Raw genomic sequence first — 11,035 nt, 5'->3', positions numbered from 1 at the left:
ACGTCGGGTTCACCAATTAATGTAGATAGGAAATGTGGAAATCATCAAAGCAACATAACATTAGCCTAGTTCAATCATGAAAACTCAATTGCAATGATAACAATCCTAATTACACTCAATAAAGACATGAAAACAAGACATCAATTCAAACGCAAACCATTGCAAACTTGAATGTCTCCTTCATGTGGCTCCATTGTCCTTCTTTCTCCTTCAAATAGCTTTGTTGTGGATCTCACCTACTAGTGCATAAGCATGATGTGAAAGCAAGTAGACAAGACGATAGTGCAAGAATACTAGAAGCATGATCGATTTGACCAAGGATCGGGGGCCTTGATTGAAGAAATTCATCCAATTTATAGACAAATTGGAGAAAAGACAAGATTAGCATGAATTTGATTCAAATGGAAATTTCAAATCAAGAATGACAAATATGACAAATTATGACAAATTTGCACTTTCTATGCAAGATTGATTGATTGTCAATTATGACCAATTATGACAAATTTCTATGTCAAAATTGATTAATTGTCAATTATGACAAATTATGACAAATTGAAATGTCATTCCCATGAAATTAGGAGAAAAATAGGATAGAATTGAATTAGAAATTAGGAAAATTAGAAAATTGGAAAAATTAGGAATTAGGAAAATTAGAAAATTAGGAAATTAGGAATTAAGTGAATTTATTAACAATTTTTCATTTATTAATTAATTCACAAAGAGGGAGAAATTAGTTAGCCAATTAAATGAACATTTAATTGTGACAAGAAGACTTAGGATAAATAAATAAATTATTTAACCTAGAGGGAGAAATGACAAACAAGGTTAAATGAATAAATCATGAAACCCTAGAAGATGAATTAGAAAATGCAAGGATGACAATTAGGTCTTGACAAAAGATAATTGATATCGATTCAATTTGATCATGATTCTGACTGAAAAAGGACCAATGCTGACAAATGATTTGATTGATAAATGCGCTAATTGACAAGGAACAATGACTACTTGATCCAAATTGACACAATTGAGAAAGACAACGATCGATGACAAATTGATCGGAAAATGACAAAATTGACAAGAAGACAAGGATCGATGACAAAATAGATTGCAAAATGACAAGATTGAAAAACAACAACGATCGATGACAAATCGATCGCAAGATGACAAGATTGAAAACGACAATGATCGATGACAAATCGATCGCAAGATGACAAGATTGAAAATGACAACGATCAATGACAAATCGATTGCAAGATGACAAGATTGATAAGAGGACAAAACCCTAATTAGGATTGACAATGTCCAAAATGAAATCGAATTGACGATGTCAAAATATGACAAATGAGCATGCACATTGATGCGACAAGATAAGATCGACCAAAATCATGACAAATATTGTTATTGACAAGACCAAATTCGAAAGTGAGACAAATGAAGAATGCAGAAGAAGGACTCGATGCTCGCAAATGATAAAGACCAAGTGCAAATTATAGGAGGAATGTTAATGCGACGCAAAAACCCTAAAATAAGGCAATGCATCAATGTTAAAGTATGATTCCGCAAGCATTGACCATTTTTAGACGTCTACACCAGCAAGGTAGATGGTGAAATAAACACATTGGAAAGAATAACTAGCCAATTCTTGACAGTATAGAAACAAGGATGCACCCAGCAAACTCAATCTAAAATTCTTTCTTTCAAAAGAAGAGGTAAATCAAGAAGTTGTTTGCTATGAACAAATAACACACAACAAAGAAGAAATGAACAATTCCTTTCCTGAATGCAACCATATGCTAATAGCATCACAAAATCAACTATATCAGGCAATCTTTCTTCCATTTCAATATTCCAAAAAGAATCTACAGGCAAATTGCATTTTCCAATTACATAGGAAGAAAATTGAAATATACAAAATCCAATCAAAACATCAAAATAGATTATCCAACCTAAAGCAAAGGCAAGTAAGGGAATGAAGGAACACCAGTCTTACAACCCAGGTTGAATCTCTAGCTCTTCTAGGAAGTTTTCCAGAATTATTTTCTTCTCTCAAAATTCCTCTTCTTCTCCTGTCGTGAATCCCCAGAATGGATGCCCAAAAATATCTTTTAACCTAAGCTTCTAGGTTAAAGTTTATATCCAATCAAATTTAAATATTTTAAAACTAAAAGGCAATTAGATTTATTTCTTCCCCAAAAATAGTAATTCTTTCCAATGACTAAATTAAAAAGGCCAAATGGAAAAATAAAAAGGGAAGCTTTTATTTATTTCTTTTTCCATAGATACTTCCTTCAACAAAATCATTTAATCTTTTTAAATGGCTAGGAAATGTATTTAATTCACAAAAATATCAATGCAACTTTACACAATACATTAAGCCATTTAACTATTTAATCTAGCAATTCATCAATTCAATAACTCAATAATCACAGAGCATAATAATCAACTAATTACGCCAATATGAGATAGCATTATCCATTTAAGTTAAATAACCATTTAAATAAATGGAAGCACACAAAACAAGGGACGATCAAATGATGACTCGCGACTGACCAAACCAGACACTATGACTCGCATACCAGCCAGACGAGAAAGACAACCAACTGACAACACTCACACGAGTGTAACTACGGGTCAAGATGGGGTACCACAACTATCTCCTCCACTCCCATCGGATATATCAGGCATGCTCAGATCTGTGAAACCAGGTGGAGTCAATACCCTGTACCTACCTGGTACTAGTACTTGCAATGTCCTGCACCAAAGAACCACACGTGCATATAGACCAATATATATATATATATATACATACACGGCATGCACACCGATGAAGGAGAATTGTGACGTTCCCTATCTCACCAGAGTGAGTGAAGAAAAATCATCCCCTCGCATCTCAATACACTTGCAAACACGCAACATATAAATAACGCATTGCAATATAAGGGAAAAGTGTCAGTCCATGATAAAGATCCATAAAATAACATTATTCATAAGCACTAAGATACTGCATAAAATCATACACCATAAATCCAAATAAAGCATGAAATAATATTGCATGACATCCAAATTCAAATACAATAATGTTCCACAGAACATTCACTGAAGTAACTCAAAACATACAAAAGAGGCTGATTGAGGAGGGGTACTACAACCTTCATGTCCTAAACAAGATCCTATTATTTCTCCAAGTCTTGATCAAAGTCCCTCCATCCCTTCATCTCCATGTCATAATCCTCCATGTTCCTCACAATATTCCCTCTCAAACAAACTTGTCATTTCTCCTCATGATCCCAATCCCTCTACACAAGTTGTTCATGAACCCCTTATAAATGAAATCACCAATGCAGATCATACTACACAAAGAAACTTTTCGATAATTGTATGTGAGCTATCATCACATGCCAAAGTGGTGATAGAAACAAGCATGGCACCAACTAATGAAATCAATACCCAAATTGTTTCATCATCTTCTTCATGCATAAGCATAACACCAGCTAATGAGATCGACACGTGGTTGGATTCATCTTCCTCTTCAAGTGCATCAATAGAAATAAACATAACACCCTCTCATGTCACAACTTTGAAACCAACTATCTGTCTCATACACCCACACTTGATAGATTGGGGGCAAGAGAATCTACCATGATTGGATTTCTTTGAAAATGATAACGCTATAGCTGAATTCATGGGTTCTAGAGCTGGATTTCCCTCTGATGATTCACAAAATCCAAAAAGTAATAAAATCAACATTGGAGATGTTGAACATGTACACTTAGTTGAGTACTTATATCCTATTGGAAAAGACATCTTTATCCGACTCTTCAAACAAAGACCAATGAACTACCTACACAAAACTCCTCGATCCTATGAACAACATGCACCTTAAACAATATTATACCTAAGGGCTGGGTTAGTTTAGGTTTTACTTTCCGCATTGCATATCATATTATTTAAAACACCACATTACATATAGTTTCTTTTTCAAGCACATCATATTCACAATTTTTATAACATAAGTTTTTGCATTTTCATATAGCAACATCAATAAAACAAGGCAACTGTTCAAGTTTATCATTCATTTGCATTCAAGAGAAGCAAGGATCATCTTCTTCTTAGATATTTGGACCTGAAGTCTTTAAGGTCCTAAGGTCATTCATTTTCAACATTACCTTGTGACGATGATTTACTTATTGTTGGGTAGTGATTTCACTATTTGAGACTTGTTAACCCAAAATCTCTCAATTGCTATATCTCAAACACAATAACAAAATCTCTAATTCATTCTAGACACCTAGTTGATCATATGACTAGTGAAAAATCTAAAATTTTACTTCAGCGCCGCTGTAATTGTCACACCCAAGTAGGTTTCATTACTTACAAGTCAAGGGAAGAAAATAAAAAGAAAAAGAGTTATGCCAAATATCCATCTCAAGGCAAAAGAGCCATGATATATAACTGAAATATCACACATACAAAGTGCGGCAAAAATCTTGACTATGGGAACATGTGATTAACTCCATCGGGGCTATGAACGCCTCCTGGAAATGGAGAAATATTTGAGAAATTATAGTCTATAACCTCATCAGAGCTCTAAAATCTTGCTAGCAACGAGTCTCTATTTGGGATGCTTTTGAAGCTAGGTAATCCATGTAACTAGTCATATAGGATACTACAGATCTTTAGTGAACACAAGAGCAGGAATTAACTTATTTGCACACACATGGGCAAAAGAAGATCAAAGTTTCAAGAACCAATGGGGAAGTTTTCAGCATCTCCATTTTTAAATCCTAGTCACTAAGTGTGTTGATTTGTATGTTCCAAAGGACCTTAGGGATCAATTGACCTCTTATTTATGAAATATTTTGCACCTCCATTTCAATTGGTGTATTACAAAGGCTAAACAAACACAATCAACCTTGTTCGAATAGGAAATGCATCTTCATCATGCATATTGCATTAACATAGGTCATGTCAAAAATTCATTCTCCACATGCATTTGTAGATCATCATGTCATATAGGTTTGCACACTGGGGGCATAACTAAAAAAATCTAAAAATCATAAAAAGTCTTGAAAAAATCTAAAAAATTGTAAAAAGTCTTGAAAAAAACCTAAAAATTGGAAAGAGTAGTGAAAATACCAAAAACATTCATATAACGTCCTTTGAAAATACCAAAAACATCTAGAAATATGATCCTGAAAAAATACCAAAAACATTCAAATATCAATCCACATAATCCAAAAACATCGAAAAAGCTCTTGGAAAGAACTAAAAATAAAAAATCAATCAAATGTCTTGTGAGAAACAAATACCCTACCAGATATCCAACAAAAACTTCGCATGAAGTTAACAAAGGATACGACTATCTAGTCAAACATCTGCAATCAACTGATTGAACTGTCTTATCAATCGTATCATATCCATATCAAGTGATCATTATCTTGTCTTAAACAAAAGAGGATACACTCAAAATTAGACAGGCCAGTCTTAAACGAGGTCTGCAACTTTCTGAGATCAGACATTATCAACCATCACATCAAGCAACTAAGAACGAAGGCACAAGGTCACTATAGCTGTCAAATTTTGTATGGGTTAGTCTTTATCTTTTATCATTTAATGACAAATTATGTTCCTATCCTACTCAAGGATGTCCACAAGTGACTAGAGGAGCCATGATGGGCATTATCTTTTTGTTTGTTCACTCCTTGTCTGCTACATATTTGTTTCTTCAATGAGATATATTTACATCTTGGTTCCTTATAACCTGATGTGCTAAGCTCCATTGTTCAATAATAAGGCTCAATGATGAATGTATATTGCGCAATAAAATAAATGACACAGGTTCATGATTCATTTAATTTCATTCTCATCTCATCTGTTTATTGCTAGTTTGTTGATTCTTTTCTCATCATCTCTTTCTAAATCATTTTCTATCATCTAACATCAATCTATTTCATTCTAAGGTTCATTATCTTATATTCTATCTCAATATCATCTTCACATCGCCTATCTCTATCTCCAATCAACTAACTATCTTTCATCTCACATTCTTTTTTTTTGAGAGATCATTCATGTCTTTAATGCACAAACAATCTCTCGAGGGGACATATTTACACCCTAAGCGTCACTAGGGCATACTGGGGCAAAAAAATTTGTTTTCTTTGAAACAACATCATTTCGACATTGTATCAAAGAGGGACAAATGAAGACACCTAAAAATGTCTCATTGATCATGTACTAATTATTCCTCTAATTGATTAAATAATTATATAATTAAATTAATTAATCATATTCTTCTAAATTCATATTTCCTCATCATTTTACTAATTATTCTATTTTCTTATTCTTTCATCACTTAATTATTTTAACCATTTTTCTAATGTTAATTAAATATTTATTATTTAATTAATTCTTATTAATTCCCCAATTTAAATAATCTTTATTATTTAAATAGATTAATTAATTCTCAATTTTTATATAGTCATCTAATCATTAACCCTTTTTTAAATATTATTTAAATATTTATTATTTAATTAATTGTGATTTAATCCTTTAATTTAAATAATCTTTATTATTTAATTAAAGTCCATTTCTAAATAATTAAATAGTTTCTTTAAATTATTTAATTAACTAATTAATTCTTCTAGTTCTTCAAATTCTAATTTCATTTAATTAATTCTTCTAATTTCTTCTAAATTCAAATACATGTGCATGATTTCAAAAATCAAATTGAAAATCAAAGTCAAGTTCTAAATATATTCAAATACTAAATTGAATTGAATAAATTTCATGCAAAGATTAAATTGAAAATCTAAGTTAAAGTGCAAGCACATGCTAAATTAATTAATTAAATCAATTAATTAAATCATTTATCTCTCCAATCTCTATTTCCATCTTCTAGTTAGCTTGTCATCTTCTTAATTTCCTCCAATCATTCATTTTCTTCCCTCAGTTAGCTTTTTCTCAATCAGTTGACTCAATTAATCTATTCAGTTTCACCTCTAAATCAATAGTTCAACTATCAATTTTCATGTGATCTCACTTGAGTTCCATCTCTTGATCAATCTGTTCCACCTTTTAATCAATCTTCTCCAATAATCTATAAATTGAGCATTCCATCTCCATTTTCAACAATCATGAACTTTGAATCTTTGTGTCAATTGTAAGTTGCCAACGCAATATCTTAGAGCCACCATACCATAGAGAGGAAAAGAGCAATGGAAGCCATGATGCACAATAGGGAGTTTTATATTGTTTAATTTTATTCTATATTGCATCTATTTCATTGGTTTTATGTTTGGATTGCTTAGATAGTTAAGAGATTCGTGATTTTCCTTATTTCCTATTTAGCAATGATGAATTTGAGCATAGCACAAAGATCATGCAAGAATTACCTTTGATTCTTCTTCTGGTTAGTACCCCAACATCCTTATCCCCAATAATTTGTTCAGGAGTGTGATTCAGTCTCACATATCTTGGAATAACATGATCATTATCTTCGGGTTCAGCTTCTTCATTATCATCATCTTCTTCTGAATTTATCTGTTTCGGTTGAACTGGTACATCAGTATTTGCTTTGTCAGTTTCAAATTTCATAGTTTCTTGTTCCAAAAAAAAAATGCAAGGATCTTCATCCTTTTTCTCTGAACTGGTTTCCTCCGAGACTTTAGGGTATTCATCTACTCAAACATCGGCACTCTCAATAATTCTTTGTGTCCAGTTGTTAAAAAACTTGCAGGCTTTACTCTTGGTGGAATAGCCAAGAAATATACCTTCATCACTTTTAGCCTCAAATTTTCTAATATAATCACCTCTCTTAATAAAACATTTGCTTCCAAATATTTTGAAATAACTAACATCAGGTGATCTTCCATACCAATATTCATAAGGAGTCTTGTCCTTGAGGAATGGAAAATATGTATACCATACTCTACAAGCATGTCATGAGTTTTTTCTAGTGTGTTGCCCCTAAATTTGATGTGGGGTTTCCTTGTGTCCGATTTTGAACATGCCTTTGGATATCCAATTGCTTTGGTGGTTGATCCTTAGCATTGGTATGTAATTGAGTATATTTCTCTACATAAGACTTCCATAATGGTCTACAAAGGTGAGTAGCATAAGCTTGAATGTGTATGTGGGACCTCAGGTTTTTTAAACAAAGATGATGGTGATTCATGCACAAAATGTGGTCTTCTATTGCCTCCACTATTAGGCCTCCTTTAATCCATGTTGAGTTGAGGTTCTTGCAAAGGTCGATGCTCCATTATTTGAGACATGTAAAAATCATGAGGAATCTTGGCTCCACTTTGCGCCATTACTTGTAGAAAATATTGTCTATCTCTCCTCATTATTTACTCAACCAATCGATTAAAATGGGGATCCATAATGGAGTCTTCCACTTCTACTAAATGTACAAAAAAGTTATCCATATTGTCATTATGTGTATCATTGTTGTTTGTGTTATCCATGTTCTCAACATTTTGAATGTTTCTATAAGCATCCATGTCAAGTAATGTGGTATGATCAGAATTGAAAAATACATCATGGTCATACTCATAGGCACTCATGTTTGCGGACTCTTGAGCCTCTTTAGCTTCTCTCCTAGATTTTTGGGAACGGGTTTCAACCATGAACTAGGTCTTGACCAAGATGTGTGAGACTAGATGAAAATGGAAAGAGTACCGAAGAGCAAGAGTTTGGATGGAATGTAAATGGAACCGAGGTGTACTTGCAATGTTTTAAGTGTAAGATCAAGTATGTATGCAGTAGAGTAGGTGTGGCTTCCAAAGAGATGATAGTTTCTCTTGATGAGGTAAGTTGACCGTGACTCTAAGTAAGACCAAATGAGACCCAAAGGAGATAGACCTTTATGAGGGACCACTTAGCAAAATGTTGTTGTATGTAGTGTGTTGACAAAGAATGATGAGGATAAGCAAGTGACCTTTTGACTCAAGTTTAGACAAATGTGAATGTAATGCAAGGTGTAAAGCAACGATGGACTTTGTGAGACCCAGAAATAGTCTGAATGCTACACGAAAACGTCGAGAAATAACCTAGGAAGCTCAAGAATGCTAAAACTGATTGTTCTTGTTTGCTGGACTGTAAATTTTTCTAATTTTGAACACAGACATTCCTATATACTTCACAGATGCGGTTAAATGACACAAACGCTGTTTAAAACTACACAAATGCATTTCTGAGATTTTGTAAATGCAATCTTTCTTGTAATAACACAAATGTGTTTCTTCCCTTCACAAACATGGCTAAATGACACAAACGTTGTTTAACACTGCACATACACGTTCCCAGAAACTGGGTGCAATTTTTCCAATTTTGTAAAGTTGTTGTTGTGATCAAATCTGAATTTTTGATTGTTTTTCATGACAAGAGGACACAATGTTGTTGAGGACTCAATGTTTGCAAGTGTTTCGACTCAAAATGACTCAAAAGAAAGTGTGTTGTTTGATGTAAAAATAATTTTGCATACACTTGAAGACACAAAAGACACAATGTTTTGATGTTTGGTCTTGAATGTTTGAATGTTTAAAAGAAGACAAGCACGATTCTTATGGTTGGCCAAGACAATAGTTATTGATCCCACATGGGGTTTCCCCCGAGGCTACGCTATTTAGAGCAGATACTTAGATGCTTGACCCCACTAGCTCCACCCTCGACACTCACTTCTCTGGAGAAGCCAAACACCAGTCCCCACGAAAACTCCCCGTGGTGAACTTTGTATCTCTACTAAGAACCGTATGTGTGTGGGTCACTCCAGAGGTCTGACCTCCTGCCCCAACAACTAGAAAGATTTTGGCTTTCTAAAACAAAAAGGTTCTAGTAAGGGCATCCGCTCGTGTGGCCATACATGTGACACTTCAGCTTTGTAAATATAGAAGGCTCCCAGCCGGTAGGGGTTATGCCCTACAACTGATCAAATAAATTTGATCAAACGGGTTTATGGGGAGACATAGTGTCGGTATGAACTAATCAGCACACGTTACCCATGGCTTTCACCATGGATACAATTATTTATATTGGTTCGAAAGAGGTGGGTTTTCCTCACTACCACTTGGGTTGTTCTCTCCTCACTAGTAGTCCTAATGAATACACGGGGAGATAGGCCCTCTAGAGATTAAACAAAAAGAGCCTATTGTCCAAAACACAAAAGACAATAGTTCAATTTTAGTGCACCAATTGAAGTGTTTGGTAATCTATGAAAACAAGGCAGACAATGAAGATCAAAAGAAAACCCTTGCCAAAATTTCTGCAACAAAGATTTTGTTAGTAGTTTTCAATAATACCCCTCCTGCAAGTACACAAGTTAGGTATATTTTAGATCCAAAAGAATTTGTGAAATAGGGGCCTTCAACAAGACATTTTTTCACAAATTCAAAGATCTGATTTTTCATGAGTTATTTTGCATCATAAAAAATAGAGCACCTGCAAAATTTCAAGACATTTCCAAAAATGTAAGAAAATCCAAAAAAAGTTCTAATTTATTCCAAAAATAATTTTTTATGAAAAATTATAAAAATTCATAGAAAATGCAAAATTGATCCAAAAAATCTGCATTTTTTTACTGAAAAACTCCTGATAGCATTCCAAATTTACACAAAACAATTCTTGCAAAATTCCAAACAGTTTGTGAGATATGAGCAAAATAATGCAAAACCCTAATGTTTAATGATCTGATTTTTTAGGAATTATTTTGTATCAAAATTAAAATCACAAAGAGCAAATCCTGTGTATAATTCTGAGATATTTCCAAAAATGTAAAAAAATCCAAAAAAATTGCTAATTTTCTCTCACAATTAATTTTTTATGAAAATGCATAAAAAATTCAAAGAAAATTCAACTATGCTCCCAAAAATCTGATTTTTTACTTAGCATGTATGATACTCTTCTTGACTTGCAACAAAAATTTGATGTCAAAATTCAAATCAGTTTGTGAGATCTGATCAAAATAATGAAAAACCCTAATTTTTAAAGATTCGAATTTTTTGGAAATATTTTGCATCAAATTAAAATCACAAAGAAC

Source organism: Cryptomeria japonica, chromosome 10 (genome assembly GCF_030272615.1).
Source record: "Cryptomeria japonica chromosome 10, Sugi_1.0, whole genome shotgun sequence".
Classification (NCBI taxonomy): domain Eukaryota; kingdom Viridiplantae; phylum Streptophyta; class Pinopsida; order Cupressales; family Cupressaceae; genus Cryptomeria; species Cryptomeria japonica.
Note: the sequence above shows the minus strand (reverse complement) of the source record.